Genomic DNA, 20677 nt, shown 5'->3' on the forward strand with positions numbered 1-20677 from the left:
ATGGGACTTGTCATGTGCCACAGAAGCTTTAAATATAAATAAATATAAGTGGAAATCAAAAACAGCAGCACTGAGACAAAAGTTGAACAAGAAGTCATACATGACGTAACACTACGGTTCCTTCGAATTCAAGATGGCGCCGTTCAATTGATGCTCAATGAGGATGATATATGTTTGTGTATAAAAGGCCCCGTGACCATGTACCTTACAAAAATGGTTGTTAGATTCTAGCAGAAAATTCGTTGACGTCTTGTTGCTTAATCAACAAACAAAACTATAGTTGAAATATCATAGACCTATCATTGTAGAGTCATTGCTAATTATTGAAAAGTGGCCACGGTGGAACCATTGTGATTCCGTTTACAAGTTCTTGCGTTGATTTCATATAGGATTCCCATGGAATAAACATTGTATTTTGCTGAAATGTAAAGTCCAATGCAATATAAGTATAGATTTTAAAGTGGACTACAATGCTAAATCATTGAAATTTTCTAGGTTCAATCGATGCACACGTGTGCGTTGGACGGATTCAAGCTATCGTTTGTAGTCTTATTTCAAGACCCATTTTCCCTGCATTGTTAAGGTGAATAAACATTCAATTTGATAACAAAGGAAAAAGCATATGAATGCATATGAATGTGTTAATAAATTTATTTATCCTTCACTTCGCTGGCCAACATCGAAAGCAGGCTACTTGTTATGCGGACACACTGGACGATGGGAACTTGGTGCACGTGTGCTCTGGAAATAAATACACCATACGATTAGTCAAGCATATACACTTTCTTAACATTGAAAGAAAACATTTCTTAACTGATTGAAAGAAAAACATGTGACAGTCAACTCCTATGCTATACCTGTTGATTAGATTCTATAGAACTTGCGGACCAGATATGAAGGTGTGTATATTATTACATTCACCTGCAAAATGACATTAAATATAAAAGTGCTGAAAATAATTTTTTGCACAAGAAAGGGCATTCTGTGGTTTTATATGCTAAGACCACGGTATGCTGATTTTCGCGCAGTAATGAGAGGTTTCGTAAAAATTTTGACCCCCTGTAGTTCTTTGACGTGTACTCAAATGCATGATACCTGAGTGTCTTTGTTTTCCACCTTCAACGGAGTGCGACCACCGCGGCGACGATCGAAACTGCGACGTTGAGCTCAGCAGCATAATGTCATAACTACTGGTTTGTATACCGCGGCCGGGCTGGGATCAAATACTACTTTACCTGCTCTGTTATTTATACGATGAAATGTTTGTTCTGCCACAAACAATACATTGGTAGAACCAATGCCACCTGAATGTTAAATAAAATGGACATTGTATGAACTTAGCCAGGAAAATTCAGAAAGCAGTCACAACATTATAACTTACTAGGTCACAATTTCAAAGACATTAAGCAACGTATTCTAAAGCCACGTTTCTGTCAGCACAAATACATAATATACAATCGTACGTACATTATCCACAACTTCAGTTCGTTGCAATCAACTGGTATATATTGTTTAAGATGGAGCTCTTGGTAAACGATTGACCAAAATGCAACTAACAGCCCTTAAATTAGTGTTGTTTTGTAATTAGTCTAGAGCTGGTTGTATCACCCATCCCAAACTATATTTTTTTCATACGCAACTTCTAAGTAACACCTTGGTCTTTAAATTATTAAAATCACACCGATAATTTAGACGAAATATTTTTTGCGCCGGGATATACGTTCAGCGCTAGGTCAGAAACTGGTGGCGCCGATCGCATTCGCTATGAGCACTTATTTTTTACACTTGTAGAAAAGGGGAGACATTATAGTTGCATTTAGTTCACGAGATATGAGCCGATCTGTTTTGATGATGATGATCTGCGCTTGCAATACACGAATGTCAAACATTCATTTTCGATCGCGAACGAATTTCTCAACTGCGATTGGCTCTCTTCCGCGGCTTGCGCTAATGAGCGAATCGCGATCAAGAAATTCGATCCTGATCCTAATTGCACAGTGTAGCACACGTATAAGACATGGCACGTCACCGTTTCCGACACTTACTTAATCGCAATTTTATGACCCTGCAACAAACAGAGGGCCGGTGACTTTAGGGTTAATGGAAACGGCTGCGGCATGGAGTCATAATGCAACAATATTACCACGTACAAACCACTAAACTGAAAAATTAGACCTTGCAGCAATACTTCAAGATGTGATTCTGAAGCACTCCGAAGTGGCGGACTCCCAGAATAATATTGACACCCTGGGGTTGATTAACGGGCTCATAAATGCGAGCACACAGCGTTTTTGCATTTTATCCCGTCGAATGCGGCTGCGGCGGCCGCAATTGAACCCGCTACTTCGAGCTCAACAGCGCGGCGCCATATCCATTAAGCTACCGCGGCAGTTATACGGAAGAGCATGAAAATACAGGAACCGGCGTCCCTGTTTTAAGTGGTTTGTTTCGGTGAAATTCAAGTGGTTTGACCATGACCATCCGGCGCAATTTACAATTCTGGTAGATAGGCAGGGCCGCATATTATTCAGGTTAAACCGATGACATGTCCCGCACCTTCGCGCTCGACTGAAGGCGTGTGCGACATGTTACACTGCCGTTACGGACATCACTCCTACGCTGCACCGGCACCGCACAAGCTGTTTTGACACCGGTGCCGTGCACCCACACGTGAATCAAACATTCAGCTGGGAGAACCGTATGAACACACAACACGAGGAAATTGCTCACCGAGGACAAGAACTATCGTCGAGAGCACTGGTGTACCGCTCCTTCCTTCGTGCGCGCTCCCACGCAGCAGTCGGTGGCAAACCTCAGCGTCACACACGTGCTCTGTTGTTATCCGGCGCGATTGCGACACGTAGCACTTTTCATCTTCTAACCTCTTGACTAAAATGCGTCTCATTATAGCGCTACAGCAAGCATACACGTGCTAAGAGCAGACCCCACGGAGACCACAAAAATATGCAAAATCCCGACGAAACAAACTTCCGAAAAAAAAAACAATGTTTCCTGTTGTCTTTTTAAAAATGTACGGTGTAACACGTTTAAAAATAACTTTTTGATTGAAATCCAGTAATTTTTCTCAAAGCTGTAAGCTTTGTACAAAGGCTGACACAGTAAAGTACGTTGTTGCGCGAATGACTGTTGGCTGCGATGATACAATGCTTTATTATCCATGAAAATGTGGGGGCTTGGCCTCGGAGATCGGTGCAGGTTTTAGGCGCGCCATCTTAATCTTGGAGGCCACAACGAAAGTACGGTACATGGGGAGCATGCCGGCGATCACATCGCTGGCATCGCATGTTACTATATAAAAGGAAGCAGAAAATAAGAAAAAAACATCCAAACAAGTCACCGCTGTTCTTTCTATCTCTTCTTTTTTTCTCCTTTTTTTATTGTGAGGGACAGAGCGCAGCTACAAGATGCAGCCAGTAGGGTGCCTAAATGGTCCGGTCCTTTCCCACATCGTCGAAACGGCAGAAAGGAGTGTGTCCCGGAACCTTGGCCAACCACCCTTTTCTTCTCCTTACACCCTACTCCTGGCCAGGCGTTGTCCTCTCGTGCTTGTCATTCTGAGAAGAACGTCCTCCTCATTGTTGGGAGCGATAATGCGTTTTCGGCAGCTCTTGCACTAAACGAGGTTCCTTTCTTCCCACGTACACCCGGTTAGGGGGTTGCCGAGGTCAATGTAACGAATGTTGTTGTTTCGACGAGTACGTGTAAGCTCTGGCACGCGGCACCTACGAGTGCCAAGTCCCCTTTTCATCTGACAACGTCACGTCGATATGCCACCCGCATTGCTTTTTTTCGCCATCAGCCGCGGGCTATGTTTAGAAGCATATAAGACGGGGCCAGTTTTACGGTAACTTACGGTGATTTGCACATTCACAGAAATTGAACCACAACTCAGTGCACTTCATACTGACTGAGGGGCTCCCACTGAACTGGGGCAGAATAGGAGCGAGGGAGGGGGGCGAGTTAACGTCATTCACGTAAACTTCAGTTCATTCCATATCACACCTAATGTAAAGAAAGTAAACGAGAAATCAACATAAGGTCGTGAACAAAAAAGAAATATGGAACAATGCCCTAAGGAAGTTTTACTGAAGTCTCATTGTGCTGGCTCAGTGAGTGTTGAAATTCCACGTAATTTGTGGTGAATCAATAATAGTACAACGGATCGAAAACGGAAATTCAACGTCCATTTTCGTAAGGGTCGCAATGCGCACTTTATGAAAACATATCCGCATTATTAAAACAGACACACAAAACCAAACGGGCTGCTATGTAATTCAGAGATATATAAGACGTGGGCGGCGTATCACCGCATGCGAACGGCACAACAGCGCCGACACGCTATAAGACATCCGGGTAGAGCACTCGCGAACTACAAATCTCCCGAGACGCGACATGACAAAACCTGGAAACTTGAAATTAAGCTAACCGCGGCACGCGAGTCTCTCGAAGAGACACTGCGGCCACCCGAAAAAGCAAGAACGTTCGTTTTCTTACCGCAAGTATACCAGGCGCATTCCGCAAGCGAAAACGAAATCATTGCGCGCACGCATGTGCACGCAGAGGAAAAAAAAGGAAATCTCCACCGCGAATGGAAAAGCGGATACCGAAAGAATGCAGCAGCGTAAAGTGCGGTGGGCGATATATCACATGTCAAACCTATGCATGGGGGCGAACAAGAACGCCCGCACGCCGAGTCCCGAAAACTGAAACAACCCGCCGCCACAACAACACCGGTCGGTGAAGGGTGGGGAAGAAAAATAGGGGAAAAAAGGGAGGACGGCGTCCTAGAAGCGTGTAACGAAGAAACCGGAGCAACTGAGAGTTCCGCGCCGCTCGTGCGCTGCGTTTCATCTGTCAAGAACAGTGGGTCGCTACCGCGTGTACGGAGAGCAGCAGAAATCTCCGCAGAACCTTACAACTCGTTTTGTCTCGCTACGCACGTGCATCAGTTTCACGTATTTCTTTTTTTTTCCCCTAGCTTCCACACTGGCGGCGAAGGAGAGGGGAAGCGAAGAAAAAGGTGCGCGAAGGAAAACGAACCGACGGCGCAAGAGGGATAGGGAACACAACAGCGATATTACTGAAACTGGCTCACTGTGGGAGGAGCCGAAAGGAAAAACAGGAAGGGACAAAAAGGAACTACGGCAGAAAGCGAGGATATCACGCAGCGGTAAGGAACCTCGCGTAGAGTGGTACGATTAAAAGGATCCGACGAAAGAGGAACGAAGGGCGGGGAAGAAGAGAAAAAAAGGAAACAAAAGGCTCCAAATTAAACGGGGAGATAGAGGAACTGAGAGATAAACCATGCTGCTCCTGGAGGAAAGTAAAAAATAAATGACGAAACGAAGGGAAACGAGAGAGAACGTTGAACCATCGCACATGCGTGAAAAGCCCCGACAATGGTATAAACGGGAAAACGCGACCCTCTCCTCGAGTGGAAGGCACAAGACTTGGCGAGGGCGCCCAGTTCGCCCACGGCGAATGAGTCGCCGCGGCACCTTGCTTCATCCTACTTTGAGGGGGAAAAAAAGGAAGCAGACGAAGCAAACGAAGGGGTGTGGTGAGACCGCGAGTGGGAAAGGGTGACAGCGCCGCGCTGTACGTGCGTGACAGTCGAGCGAAGAAGAATGGGGAAGGCGGAGGGGGAAAAAACTCGGGGAGGGAGACATTCCGAAATTGGCCGCGACACGAGGGGGTGGAAAAGAAAAGCGGATGTTGCTGTGTGCGTGTGGGGGGGGGGGGGGCGGACGGGAGAAGCTATTTTAATGAAACGTAGAGAGAACAAACGACGGACGGCTTTTCCTCGGAGTGGGTTCGGATATCAACAAATCGATACGGCATATACATACCTCGAATGTTTGCAGCGCCGAGAGCGAGAGAGGAAGAACCGGTGCGCGCGCCGGACGCGACGGCAACAGCGCTCCGGAAAACGAATAGCCTCAGCCCGCGATGGAATGCCGGCGGCGGCGGCGACGGTGGTGCGGTGTGCTGCGCTGTGCGTGCGTGTATGTGTGTGAGCGCGGCTTCGGTGCGCGCACGCACTCACGCTGCTTGCTTGCTTTGCCGCTTCGTGCGTCGTCGCTTGCCATAGCTCGCGCGCTCTCCCGCCCGTTCGGTTGGAAGCGAGTCGCTGTTCCCGCCGCCCCCGCCGCGCGGCCCGACGTTGGCGACGCTGGCTCGGCCAACGTCGTCTCTGCTCTTGCGTTACTTCGCGCGACCGCGCCGGCAGATAAAAGAGAGTTTTAGTATTGGGGACGCAAGGCGTTGGGGCCCCAAGCGCCTGGGTGCGTTTGCGTTTGCGTACGCAAGCAGAAACGTGTTATAGGTTAGCGGCCCCAAACGCAAACCGCAATGAGGTCGCATGCGCTCGAAGCACCACCAACGTCTGGTCGTTGCTGCGTTATCATGTTATAAAATATGATATGAAGCATATGAAGTAAAGTACATTAAACTCTTTTTATTAGAAGCAGTTAATAGAGAGGTTTACAGCGTCCGGGAATCGGGTAAACGTAGGCTGGGGCGTTGGGGCGGAGCCATGAACTAGAGCGGCCTGCATAGTGCTGCCACCTGGTGGCGCAAAGCTCAAACAGACAAAAAGAGCTCATATTGCAGTAACCAAGTGTATTTTACTTTGCTGCGGGTATAAATTTTTGGCAGCAACACAGTTAAGCCAGTGCCGATAACTTACACCAGCAGCGAAGTAGAATAGACTTGGTTACAGCAATATTAGCTGATTTTGTCAGTTTTAGCTCTACGCCGCCAGGTGGATGCACCCTGCAAGACGCTCCCTTTTATAGCTCCGCCCTAACGCCCCAACTGCGTTTATCCGCATACCGGACATGCTAAACCTCTCCAGTGTATATAAAAACGACGTCTGTCGACACTTGGCGAAAGATTTATTACATTATCTACCCGCTAGCTGCTCGCAAGTTCTCCTACACCGCAAGAGTCACGTGGGTAACGTGACCTCTTAGGGGCAGCGATGTTTTCGGCCGCTCCAACAACCCAAGGACGCAAGTAGACGTAGCGGTCTGCGCATGCGCAGTAACGTCGCCCCTAGTTCTTGCGTACGCAAGCCGCTTGCGTCCCCAACACTAAAACTGCCTAAACACTCGTCAAGTGTGCGCGCGTGCGTGCGTGCGTCTACCCGTGGCAGCGCAGTACGTGTCTGTATGTGTCGACGGTGGTCTGCCGCGCACACACACACCGACGAACGCCGAGGCAAGAACGTGGCGGCCCGCTACAGCGGCGGGCAGAATAGCTGCGGGACGCTGCCGCTTGCGCTCCTCTTGGGCCAACGCTTCTTTTCCCGTCTTTGTTCGGCCGCGGCGCCCGCGGTATTTTTGCCGCCTTTTCTATCGCGCACCACGGACGCCACGCACGGCGCCCGTGGCACCGTGGCGCCTGCTTGTCACTCTTACCGCGACTTTGCTGTGGTCGGGCCGCGCATTCTCTTTGACGTTGGCGGGAAAAGGAAAGAAAGAAAAAACCAGGCGAGCCGAACTTCCTCACGCCGCCCGCCGAAGCTCGCTCTGTACATTCCACTCGCTCCGAAAAGTTTTGTAAGGGGAGCGTGGACGAATCAAACTTGTTCCTTCTTTTTTTCGTTTCTTTGCTCAATTCCTTTTTTTTCGCTTTCAGCGGCCATGGATTGAATCAAGGCGGGCTTCTCTGGTGAAAGAAAACTTTTGTCAGACTTGAAACCCCGGCGGCCATTGGAACACCAAGAGCTCGAGCGCCCGTTGCGACAGATTGCCTCGAGTGTTTGTATGCCTGAAGGCACAAAAAGTCTGCGGTGCCCTAGGCGCCGACAATGCTCCTGACACAACACAACGACATCATCACGACGGTGCCGGACCACCTCGATACTCCGCATTACCTACACGACCCAGTATTTAACGTGATGTAAACTGGTATCACTATAGAGCACATGAAAGGAGCGAGACGACAAATGAAAGGCATAGCACAGACTCCGAATGTGGTTCCTGAACTATAAGAGTACAGCGGGAGACGTGGAATAACGTAGAGCGCAGTGTTTAGCCGGCGTATACATATTGGACTACACCCTAGCCTGCAGGAAATGTAACGGAGGAAACCAAAAGACCTAGAAGGTGGAGAGAAGAAAAACAAGGAAATAAATAAGGACATCGCTTAGGATACTTAGTTCGCCAATTATATGTCACAAGACCTACACCTTCTCTGCAGGGCAAGGCATGTAGGTTCCGTTCGAAGAAATTTCCGCTCAATTTAGACAACAATAAACTCACTCTTGCAGCACCTTTATCTGTTATCACAAGGGAGAGAGAGAGAGAGAGAGAGGTCATAAAGGTAAGGTAGGGAGGCTAACCAGGCTGAGCCTGGTAGGCCACCCTGCACTGTATGGGGAAAAGGGATTGAAAGAGGAGAAGGGAGAAGTTCACGCTTTGCACAGTTACACAGACAAGGATTCATCGCCGAGTTGGTCACAGACAGTCCTACAGTCTGGTGCATTAATTGCACTATCACTGGGCCACATCGAATGGGGAAAATAACCGTGTGCAGTGCGCACGTTTTCTCGGCACATTCCTGTTCACCTTAGGAAAGCGCCATTTCTTTCAGAGCACCAGAAATGTTTTTAAAAGATTATTATGACGAACTACTACACTTGGTTTCATGGTGAACATACGCTTCGGTACTCTAATGTCTATGCTTCACATGTTTTCACTGAGTGGCGTGACAGCACCTCGCACTTTTCAATACATATTGTGTGGAGTGTTAAAAGTTCTCTTCAAATGAAACAGGTATAGGTATAGCGAAGGCCGTATCGAGACAGGCACACAATGCCGGATACGCAAAGGAGGTTTCCCACATTCTAAATTTATCTGGTGTATCTTCATATGCAGGGCTATATAGCATAGAGAGAAGGCAGGAAGAGGAAAAGCAGGGACATATGTACCAACCGAGCCTTTGGTAACCCATGCTATATACAGTCTTAGGGGAGAAGCCGTAGTGAAATGATAAAGAGAGAAGCCTCTCCGCCGACCGTCGGCAGATTGTCGGCGTCGGTACAGTGTGACAGAGGCGCCGACACAAAGGAAAAAACGCTATCGCCGACAGTCGGCAGACCGAAATCAGTGTCGGGTCGGCCTATTGTGAGTAAGCCTTTAGTGGACAGCGAGCTATACGAAGTAAGGATGGTAGTTTTATCGGCCGCATAAACTCGTAAGCGTAGGCATACAAACTAAATTAACAAGCATGGTGCCATGCGAGCACAAGCAAACATGAACACATCTCACTCATTGACCGCGGAAACTCGTTGTCGAAACGCTGGAGTGAGGAAGGGCGGCAGCAGCAGCGACCGAATTGATCTTCGTGCTGCGCCCCGCGTCAACGCGAACTAAGCCGCGAAAACAGCGCGCGGCGGACTCTGTCCCCGTCGCATGGGGCTTTCGAGATACAGCGGCCCGGAGTAGAACGCGCCCACCTCCCTACGATCGCGCCGGACAGTTGCGCCCGACGGGAGACGGCGCGCTTCCTCCCCGCTTTCCTCGCTTGCGTGCGGGAGATTTAGCCGCGATCGCCTGCTCTCCCCCGCACGCTTTCGCTTGCACATACAGCATACGACGTGACGGTGATTTTATCACCCTTGGACTTCGTGCGGAGTATCACGACGGTTTCGCCTTCCGAGTCGGTATGGATGACAGCGCGGCTTGCAGACACTGCGGCGGCGAAGAGACTATGGAACACGTGCTTTGCCACTGTCGTCGATACAGCGTGCACCGGCTGTCACTAGCGACCGCGTTGGCGCGCCTTGACGACAGGCAACTTTCAGAACAGTCCGTTTTGGAATGCCAACGTGAGCTGTCGTCGCAGCAAAAGTCGGTCAAGGCTCTGTTGACTTTTCTACGTGACAGTGGCCTATTAGAAAGACTATAATGACCCCATTTCGTCCCTTCTCATATTTTTTTTCTCATGCTTTCATTTTTGTCACGCTCTTCTTTCCGTCTTTATTTCCCCTTTCCCTTCCCCTATAGTGCAGGGTAGCAAACCGGACGTTTTAAGTCTGGTTAACCTCCCTGGCTTCCTTTCATTTGCATCTCTCTCTCTCTCTCCACGGCGGCGGCAGACATGCGTTTGGGGTATCCATAAATTGCTATAGAAATAAACGGAGAGAGTGAGCAATGTGCGCGCGCAATTTTTGCCCGTGTTCTCAAAGCTGCCGCCACCGCCAGTGATGCAGTGCACTTCGTATATAGAAGGAGACGCAGCGCTCGCTGCCGACACATTGCACGAGGAAGACCGGTAAGATGCTACAATGCTTCAGTCTCTCATGAGGCTATAGCTTCGTTGGAAAGTCAGGCTGTACAACGGCTGACTGCACACGCAGAAAAAAAAAGAAAAGGAAATACGGGTACCTTTTTTGGCCCCTGGCCTCTGCGTTTTTTTGTTTACTCACACTTCTTGGCGTGCACTGCGCGTCGGCGGACCTTGAAGTCGTGCTTCGTCCTTGTTGATATTTTTCTTTTTATTTCCCTCTAACCTGCCTCGAGTCGGAAAGTAACAAAAAAATAAAGAGTAGGGAAAGGGGCACATCGTTACAAAGTATCATTCTCGTGGTAAACTGAAAAAAAAAAGGAAACACACAAAACACGAGCGGGACCAGCTTGGGCCTTCCGTCTGTTTCGCCAGCCGCACCGAGGCGGCGTTTCGGGTCACTGTCGCAGCGAACCAACCTCTCAACGCGCTCGCACGGTTTTTTCATGCCCGCGGGAGTTAATGCGGGCTGAAAATGACGGCGTGGCACATTTCTGGGCGCATTCAAGTGCGCCAAGCGATGAGGCGCGCCGCGGACGCTCAAACGGGCTCTCTCGTTCAAGGTCAGCGGTGCACAGCTATCGCGGCTTGATGGAAGGACGCGTACAGAGCGCAGGCCCTCCTGTTGCCGGGGGAAACGGAGGAAGCCCCGCAATGAGGCCCACAGTGCAGCAAACCATACCGCGTGCTTCTCCGACGACCGTACGTGTGTCCGGTCTTTCTTATTCTTTTTTTCTTTTGAGAGAGAGAGAGAGAGAGAGAGTTGGTAATTCGAGGCAAAATAATAATATTGACTTTATCAGGCGTTATGGACAATGGCAGACCATGACGTGGTTAATAGCCAATGCGGTCCTTAATCAACAGTCCTCCACTAATTAAATTTTCTCATTTTTTACTTTATAAGACTCGGCTTAATCGCCAGGCAGTTTCTGATGGACTGTGCGTGTATGTATATTATATATATATATATATATATATTAGTATACCGAGCGCAATGCAGACTCCGAGAGTACCGACGTCTGCACAAATATACGGGAGGCAACAGCAGACATCGCGCTCAGACAGCGTCGCTCGCACTGTGTAGATTTCGTAAAGTCAGACTGATGAAGCTGATGACGTATAGAGAAGAATAAGCAGAAATTGAGGAGCGGGAGAGGGAAGCGCGGTAAAGCCATGCCTGAGGCGAATATGAGGGAAGAGAGCATGGTTGCCAAAGAGGGCGCCCAAAAAGCAAGAGTATCGCGGAAACGATGAAACGCAAACCAGAAGCGATCAGGCGACGAAAGGTGGCTCTTTGACGTTGCAGATCTCAGTAATCTAGAGTTAAGCCACTTCTTTTTCTACCTACAACGCTGACGCAATTAATAAAGGCATTACAGCAACAAAAAACCTATTAAAGAATCATCACCCATGGTTGAATACACAAAGTTTTTCCTTCATAAGAACACTTCGTTATTGGCCCGTCGCGTTTGTCGTTCAAAATGTTCTTAATTCCCTCCATCGTGAACGGGCTACCAGTTTTAAAGAAGGCATTCAGACTTAATTATTTCTTTTTTATCTTTATTTACCCTTTTAATTGCAGGCGATTACCTCGAAGGCCTTGAAACAGGACTTGTAGTGATTTAGCTGGGCCGAAGTTGATCCGGCTGTCTCTCAACCCGTTCAACCACATTCTGGGAGAGAACTCGTTATAACGCGACGACTTCAATAGTTTGTTCATTGACGAGGGTTGCAATGTGGGCTTGTTGGTAGGGGGGGGGGGGGAAAGAGATAAGAAGAAGGCAGGGAGGTTAACCAGAATCACGTCCGGTTGGCTACCCTACACAGGGGGAATGGGAAAGGGGGAAAACAAAGATAACAGGGAGATAGAGGAGGGAATGAAATTGCAGTGAGTTCGATGACGTGTGTGGCCTTACAGAAATTGCATTGGTAGTCAAAAATGGTCGCACAAGCCCGTCGTCCTTAAGAAACACAAAAGTGCCTTCACTGCTTTATGGGCCGACGGGCGATGGGGGCGGTGTTCCAGCAGCACCTGCACAGAAAGCGGCCGATTGTCCAGTTTTTGGAAAGCTTTGGCAAGTTCTTGTCTCTCTAGGTCATATCTTGGACAATGGCACAGCAGGTGGTCGATGTTTTCTTCGGAGCCACAGACCTCGCATGCTGCACTGTCAGTCACTCCAATTAATGTAGAGTATGCCTTTGTGAAGGCCACTCCTAACCAAAGGCGACAGAGAAGCGTAGCTTCACGTCGAGGAAGTCCGGGTGGAGGTCGGAGCTGCAGGGAGGGGTTTAGTCGATGTAGTCGTGTCAGTCGTAAGTTTTGCGAGTTCCACTCGGTCACTGTGAGGCTACGTGCCAGGTGTCGAAGCTGCCTTGCAGCGTCAGTCCTTGAAAGCGGAATCGGAACGCTGTGCTCTTCTTGATGAGCTGTGCGAGCAGCGTTATCGGCGGAATCATTGCCACTGATTCCACAGTGGCCAGGCACCCACTGAAAAACGACTTCGTGGCCTTTTTGTAGGACGTCATGGTGAAGTTTCACGACTTCGTATGTCAATTGGTCATGACATCCGTGTCGGAGAACTGACTGCGTGCACTGTAATGCCGGTTTGGAATCACAGAACACAGCCCATTTTCTGGGTCTTTCCGAATCAATGAATTCCAGGGCTCGACGCAGGGCCGTTAGTTCTGCCGCCGTTGAGGTCGTGACATGCGATGTCTTGAACCGCAGTGTCATTCCTCGCGTTGGTACCACCACGGCACCACCGGAACTGCATGACGTAGTTGATCCATCGGTATAGATGTGCACGTGGTTGCTGTACTTTTCATGCAAAAGAAGTAAGGTCAACTGTTTTAGAGCAGAGGCCGGTAAATCTGTCTTCTTCTGTAGTCCTGGAATCATTAGATGTACTTGTGGAAGGCTCAAACACCACGGAGGAAACGCTGGCTTGGCCGCAGGTGCGTACCCTGACGTAAACGACGCACGATGTGCACTGACAATGCCGCTAAATGTCGAGCAGGGCCTTGCAGCTGTGAGGCTCGCCAAGTGGTGCGAAGGGGTCCTGGCATTATGCCTGAGATGCATGCGCATTGTCTCAACGGTAATGTGCGTAGTGATTGGGTAGTCCTGCGCAAGGGCAATGGTTTCAGCAGTTGATGCACTGCGTGGTAACCCAAGACATATCTTAAGGGCTTGGGCTTGAATACATTGTATCGCACGCAGGTTAGACTTGCAGGTGTTGGATATTGCAGGCAGGCTGTATCTCAGGAATCCAACGAACAACGCCATGTACAGCTGTAACATAGCGTGTACGGATACTCCCCAACTTTTTCCTGCAAGGAAGCTGAACAGGTGACAGATAGCAGTCAGCCGCTTTTTTACGTAATTGACGTGCGGAGTCCAAGACAGGTCTCTGTCAATTACGACTCCCAAGAATCTGTGAGTTCTGCTGTATGGTATAAGTTGTCCGTTAATAGATACGCCGTAACCAGACATTGGCTTCCTCGTGAATGCCACCATTGCGCACTTTCCGCATGAAATTTCAAGTCCTTGTTCACGAAGGTAGCAAGAAGTCATTGTGGCAGCCTTCTGAAGCCGAGCGCGAAGCTGAAGTCGTGTCACGCTTGATGTCCAAATGCAGATGTCGTCCGCATAGATGGAAAGGCGTACGGTGCTTGGCAGGTTGTCAACTAATCCACAGAGGGTGAGATTGAAAAGAGTCGGGCTAAGCACTCCGCCTTGAGGGACTCCTCGGCTGCTGTAATGCTCGGATGTCGGGCCATTTTCTGTGTCTACATAGAATGGTCTCCTCTGTAAGTAGCTGCACACCCACATATACATCTTACCACCAAGTCCGACGGCTTCTAACGTGCTAAGGATGGCTTCATGGGTGACATTATCATAAGCCCCTTTAACGTCTAGAAACAGAGCAGCAGATAGTCGCTTACGGGCCTTTTGGTGTTGCACAAATGTTATCAAGTCAACAACGTTGTCTGTTGACGAACGGCCACGTCTGAAGCCGGACATAGCATCTGGGTAGATTTCATAGTACTCTAAGTACCATTCCAGACGTGTTAAAATCATTCTTTCCATTGTTTTTCCGACACAGCTGGCAAGTGCTATCGGACGGTATGAGGAAATGTCCAGGGGCGACTTGCCAGCTTTCAGAAGTGGAATGAGGCGAGTTGACTTCCATTCTTGCGGAACCGTACCCGTCTGCCAGGAGTCGTTGTACAGGAGCAAGAGTGCCTTCCGAGCGTGGTCTCCTAGCTGACACAGGGCACGGTATGTAATGCCGTCAGGTCCTGGCGCTGAAGAACGCCTACACAAAGCCAGCGCAGCGTCTAGTTCTTCCATAGAAAAAGGGCATTCCATGCGGGGATCACGTGAGAACGGTGGATGGTCGAGCGTTCCCGTACCTGTTCTATCGGAATTTGCTTCGCCAGCAATCTTTCTGCAGAAGGATTCAGCGACATCAATATCTCTACATTGTAGATGGAGTGCCAGAGATTTGAACGGGTGACGCTGACCAACGGTTGTGCGAAGGCCACGAACAGTCCTCCATATAAGCGACAAAGGTTTTCGCGGATCCAGGGACTCGCAAAAGGATACCCATTGTCGCGAAGCCAGCTTGTTCATGTGACGCTGTATTTTCTTTTGTGTTCGTCTAGCCAATCTCAAATCATAATTGGACTTCGTGCGTCTATATCTTCGTTCCGCACGACGGCGAATCGCTCGAAGTTTCGCTAGTTCGATGTCGAAATCGGTGCGGGAAGAACTCTTCGAAAGCAAATGCGTGGCTTGTTGGTAATGCATCTTCAAGGGGAGTATGGTAGCGCGATTCAAAGACGGCACTCTCAGAGCGCTGTGTGTGTCCCTTTGTGTCTTCTCTTGTCCCGTCTTTGAATCGCGCTACCATACTCCCCTTGTTTATTGAGGCACATAATATAATGAGATGACATGCGGAAACAATATTCTTTAGACTGGGAACACAATCTGGTAGCGACACACAGTCGGTCCCATTCGCGCAGACTGCCTGCTTTCGTTTTCTTCATTAATTCTCGTTGCTCGCGCAGTGATACATTTTTACCTGTGTTCTTTAACGCGCAACCTCGATTTCACTCTCACTCCTTCAAATGTCTTTTTATGTTTGAGGGCACGTTAAATAACACCAATTGTTCAGAAGAGAGAGATAGACAGAGAGAGAGAGATAAAGAGAGAGAGAGAGATCAGAAGGGAAAGGCAGAGAAGTTAACCAGGCTGAGCCCGGTAGGCTATCGTGCACTAGGGAAGAGTAAAGGGGCTTCAAAGAGGGGGGGAAAAAGTTCGCACTTTGCACTGTTACAGAAGAAATCCACCAGACTCAGCCTGAGCATCTTCCAAAGCCACAGTGTTCCTCCGGGGACATTGAATCTAATCAGTTATTTATTTCTAATCTATTTATTTATTTATTTATTTATTTATTTATTTATTTAATTATTTATTTATTTATTTATTTATTCATTCATCAGTACGCTGATGTAAGCACCAGGCGCACCACCACACGAACATTCTTCACGCGCGCGGAATAAACCCTGTCGATCCAGAAGAGCGCACTTGTCAACGTCGCAGTCGTCGGCGCACGCCGTCTCTGCTTGGCGTGCAACCCCGACGCGCCACGCGTGCACAAAACTACGCGCTCGCGCCCCGAAGCGATCCCCCTTCTCCGCCTCCCCCACACAGTCCAGCGCCGTTATCCCGCTCACTGGCGTGGGTGCCGACGCTCTCGGGACGATCGACTGAGAGTGCGCGCCTCCTGTCTTGCGCCCGTTTGCTTGCTTGCCGCTGGGGGGCGGCGGCCCACGGCTTGCCGACGGCTTACAGCGCCATCCATCTCCCGGGCTACCTTTCAGGGGAGCGATTCTCGCCTCTCCTCGGATGGGGAACAGGTTAAGAGCAATTCCGTAATGCATTAGCGATTAGCCCGGAGCGGCCTGATCAATAGCGGGAGGAAGAGGGATTCGCCTCCTTCTTCTTCGACCGAGATGACTCTGCGGGAAAAGCGACGATGCCCCTCCCGATGGCTGTGGTGACGGCGATGCTATATACAGTGCAAAGAGTACGAGGAACAAGCACGGAGTGAGACTCACTCCGCGCTTGCTTACGCGCAATGTTTTTTAACAGCTTGCACACAACATCAATGTGGCATGGAGTCGGCTTTTTTTTATCTTTATTTTTTATTATTCTAGGCTTTTACGTGCCCAAGCCACGATATGATTATGAGGCCCATCGCAACGGGACACTACAGAAATTTTGACTATAAGGGGTTCTTTAACGTGCACCCAATGCACGACACACGGGCGCGTTTTGCACTTTTGCCCCCGTCTAAATGCGGCCAGGATTCGATCCCGCGACCTCACGCTTAGCAGCGCAACGACACAGCCCCTAAGCCCCTACGGTGAGTCATGGAGCCGGCCGACAAAGCTCAGGGGCAAATGGAGACGGTGGCGGGGGCCTTCCTATATGCTATATATATACACCGGTCTTTCAGGGACACTATAAAAGAAAGGCGTCCGGTAATTCCAAAATATACAGTACAGCATCATTTCAAAACTAGATTTGAATTCATTTGGTAAGAAAAGGTTAACAAGCAAAAGATCAAATTATTGTCGTCTAGATTTGTGGCCGTTTAGGCGCAGGAAGACTTGTCGAAGATACATATAAGTTGAGTCATTGATTCTCTTTAAACGCATATTTAGACGCTCCTTAGCTATGAAAAAGAGACCAGAGTACCAGCACTGGTCTTTCGTTTTTCGGCAATTTCTGGTTTACCATACGTATACGCTTACAGTATAAGAAACGCAATTCTTGTAGTGCATCAGGGATAATTTACTAGCAAAATGCTTAAATTTACGTTAAGCACGATAATATCGGTGGTGGTGCTGAGACACGCTGCACCGATGCCACGGCTACCTTCAAAAGCGACACTGGTGTACACCTTTGCTCCCGTCTAGGGTATGTGTAAGCTGTACAAGAGCATAGCAAAAACTTTTTTCTGTAGAGTTCAGTCCACGTTTATATATATATATATATATATATATATATATATATATATATATATATATATATATATATATATATATATATATTGTTGCGGGAAGAAAGCAGGCCCACGAGTGTAAAATAACTTATATTTACAAATGATGGATATGGCGTTCAGGCAACCGCCAGACTTCGTCTTTCTCTAGTCCAACTCAACGTCTTCCTTCACTTCACCGTAACATCACCCTCCCGGTGGGGGAGCTCCGTCCCGGTGCAAGTTAAACAGCCTCACTTATTGGGGGGACATAGGGCTTGAGCCTGGTGACGTGAACAACATCACTGGTTAAGTTGGGAGGCACGGAAGGCTGACCGAGTGGGGCGATCTCGTAGGTCACGTCGGACAGTTGGCGTAAGATCTGGTACGGACCAGAAAAACGGGACAGTAATTTTTCCGACAAGCCGACACGACGTGAAGGCGTCCAGAGAAGGACAAGGGAACCAGGTGAAAAATGGTGGTCTCGGTGCCGAAGGTCGTAGCGTCGCTTTTGAGAAGCTTGCGAGACTGTGAGGCGATGACGGGCGACATCTCGGGCCTGGGCGGCTAAGTCAATAGCCTCGCGAGCGTAAGCAGTGCTGGGTGACTGTACTGCGGAAGGTAGCAACGTGTCAAAAGGCAAGGTGGGGTCGCGGCCGTACAAAAGGAAAAATGGTGAAAATCCGGCAGTGTCGTGACGGGACGAGTTGTATGCGAAAGTGACGTATGGTAAAGCGACGTCCCAGTCGCGGTGATCGTTGGAGACGTACATGGCGAGCATTTCAGTGAGTGTGCGGTTGAGTCGCTCGGTGAGGCCGTTCGTTTGAGGGTGGTACGCGGTAGCAATCCGATGTTCTGCAGAACAGGAGCGGAGCAGATCATCAACGACCTTCGACAGAAAGTAGCGGCCGCGATCCGTCAGCAACTGGCGAGGGGCGCCGTGGTGCAGGATGACGTCTTTTAGTAAGAAGTCGGCGACATCTGTAGCGCAGCTGGTTGGCAGGGCTCGTGCGATGGCATATCTAGTGGCATAATCGGTTGCTACAGCAATCCATTTGTTGCCTTTGATGGAAATTGGAAACGGACCAAGGAGGTCGAGGCCCACACGGAAGAAGGGCTCTGTAGGTATATCAATGGGTTGAAGCAAACCAGCGGGAGGCATAGCAGGCGTCTTCCGGCGCTGACACAGGTCGCAAGAAGCGACATAACGGCGCACAGAGCGATAAATGCCAGGCCAGAAGAAGCGGCGCCGCAGGTGGTCGTAAGTACGAGTGACGCCCAGATGTCCAGCAGTAGGAGCGTCATGAAGGTGCTGGAGCACGGTGAGTCGAAGGTGCTTGGGGACGACTAGGAGGAGCTCCGGGCCGTCAGGACGAACGCTACGACGGTATAAAGTTCCATCGCGCAAGGTGAACATCCGAAGGGACGGGTCATTGGGCGAGGAGCTTAGGCGGTCCATAAGTGTTCGAAGAACAGGATCCTTGCGCTGCTCGTCGCCAATGTGGAGGAAGCCGGAGAGGGACAGAATACTGATGTCCGAGTCTGCATCGGTATCGTCCGGTTGATCCACGGGATTGCGGGACAGGCAGTCAGCGTCTTTATGCAGGCGTCCTGACTTATATATAATAGAAAATGTATATTCTTGTAGGCGCAATGCCCAACGTGCAAGTCGTCCAGTTGGGTCCTTCAAAGAGGAGAGCCAGCAGAGGGCGTGATGGTCGGTGACAACGCAGAAGCTCCGACCGAAAAGGTACGGGCGAAATTTCGCGACCGCCCATACGAGCGCGAGACATTCTCTCTCAGTAATGGAGTAATTTCGCTCGGGCGTGGAAAGGCGGCGGCTAGCGTAAGCTCAGCGAGACGCTGAGCGAGGACAGCGCCGATGCCATGATCACTCGCGTCAGTTCGTACTTCAGTGGGCGCAGAAGGATCAAAGTGGGAGAGAATCGGGGAAGTGGTAAGCCGCTCAATCAGGGTAGAGAAGGCTTTCTCCTGTAGCGGTCCCCAAGAGAAAGAGGCGTCTTTCTTAAGAAGGTCAGTGAGAGGGTGAGCGATGTCCGCAAAATTTTTCACAAATCGCCGAAAATAAGAGCATAAGCCCAGAAAACTACGGACATCGTTCGTTGAACAAGGTACAGGAAAATTTCGCACGGCGTGAACTTTCTGTGGATCAGGTTGGATTCCGGCGGCGTTGACGAGATGACCAAGCATGTTAATTTCACGGCGACCGAAATGGCACTTGGAGGAGTTTAGCTGAAGGCCAGCCCTGCGAAACACGGAGAGTATGGTTGTGAGGCGCCGCAGGTGGCTCTCAAAGTTCGGCGAAAACACAATCACATCGTCGAGGTAACACAGGCATGTAGACCACTTCAAGCCGCGCAAGAGAGAGTCCATCATGCGCTCGAATGTAGCTGGCGCATTGCATAATCCAAAGGGCATGACTTTAAATTGGTACAGACCGTCCGGTGTGACAAAGGCGGTTTTCTCGCGGTCCATCTCATCGACGCTAATCTGCCAATAGCCGGAGCGGAGGTCAATTGATGAAAAGTATTGGGATCCGTGAAGGCAGTCAAGAGCGTCATCAATGCGAGGCAAGGGATAAACATCCTTCTTTGTTATCCGGTTGAGGTGACGGTAGTCAACGCAGAAGCGCCACGAGTTATCTTTTTTCTTTACTAAGACAACCGGTGATGCCCACGGGCTACTGGAGGGTTCAATGATGTCCTTGTCCATCATCCTGTCTACTTCTTTCTGTATGATGGCCCTTTCTGTTGCCGAGACACGATATGGCCGCCTATGATTGGGCTGGCGTCACCGGTGTTGATGCGATGCGTGACAACAGATGTCTGGCCAAGTGGACGGTCGTCCAAATCAAAGATGTCCCGATAAGATGACAGGAGATGACGAAGAGCTGTTGTTTGCTCGGAAGGAAGGTCGGGGGCGATCATCTTAGAAACATCGTCCGCAGGCGTCGAGTACGAAGGAGTGGATGACAAAGGTCCGTTCGTACTGAGGAAGGATTCAGAGGTCAAAAAAAAAATCTGAAATTCTTCCAAAGGAGTGATATGCGCTATGGCGATACCGTGTGGCAAAACATGTGACGAGAACCCAAAGTTGAGGATGGGCACGCGAGCGCAGTTTTCGCGGATCCGAATTAAGGTGCTCGGTAGGGCAATATTACGCGACAAAACCACGTCAGTAAGCGGCGACAGGACGTACTCGCCATCAGGTACGGGAGGACAGGGCGTCAGCAGGACATTTGTAGCAGCCTGTGGAGACAGCCTTGCAAATTCAGCAGCACATAAGCGGTG

The 20677-nt window shown here is 49.5% G+C and overlaps 1 long non-coding RNA gene across 1 annotated transcript in view; it reads right to left on the reverse strand.

The window, feature by feature from the left end:
• Positions 1-633: 633 nt before the first annotated feature.
• The window catches only part of LOC139059107 (uncharacterized), a 39349-nt gene continuing 19305 nt past the window's right edge, over positions 634-20677 (reverse strand). Inside the window, exon 3 of the long non-coding RNA XR_011513914.1 lies at positions 634-741. This is a non-coding gene — a long non-coding RNA (uncharacterized lncRNA). The remainder of the gene's footprint in view (positions 742-20677) is intronic.

This window comes from Dermacentor albipictus, chromosome 4 (assembly GCF_038994185.2).
Source record: "Dermacentor albipictus isolate Rhodes 1998 colony chromosome 4, USDA_Dalb.pri_finalv2, whole genome shotgun sequence".
Lineage (NCBI taxonomy): Eukaryota > Metazoa > Arthropoda > Arachnida > Ixodida > Ixodidae > Dermacentor > Dermacentor albipictus.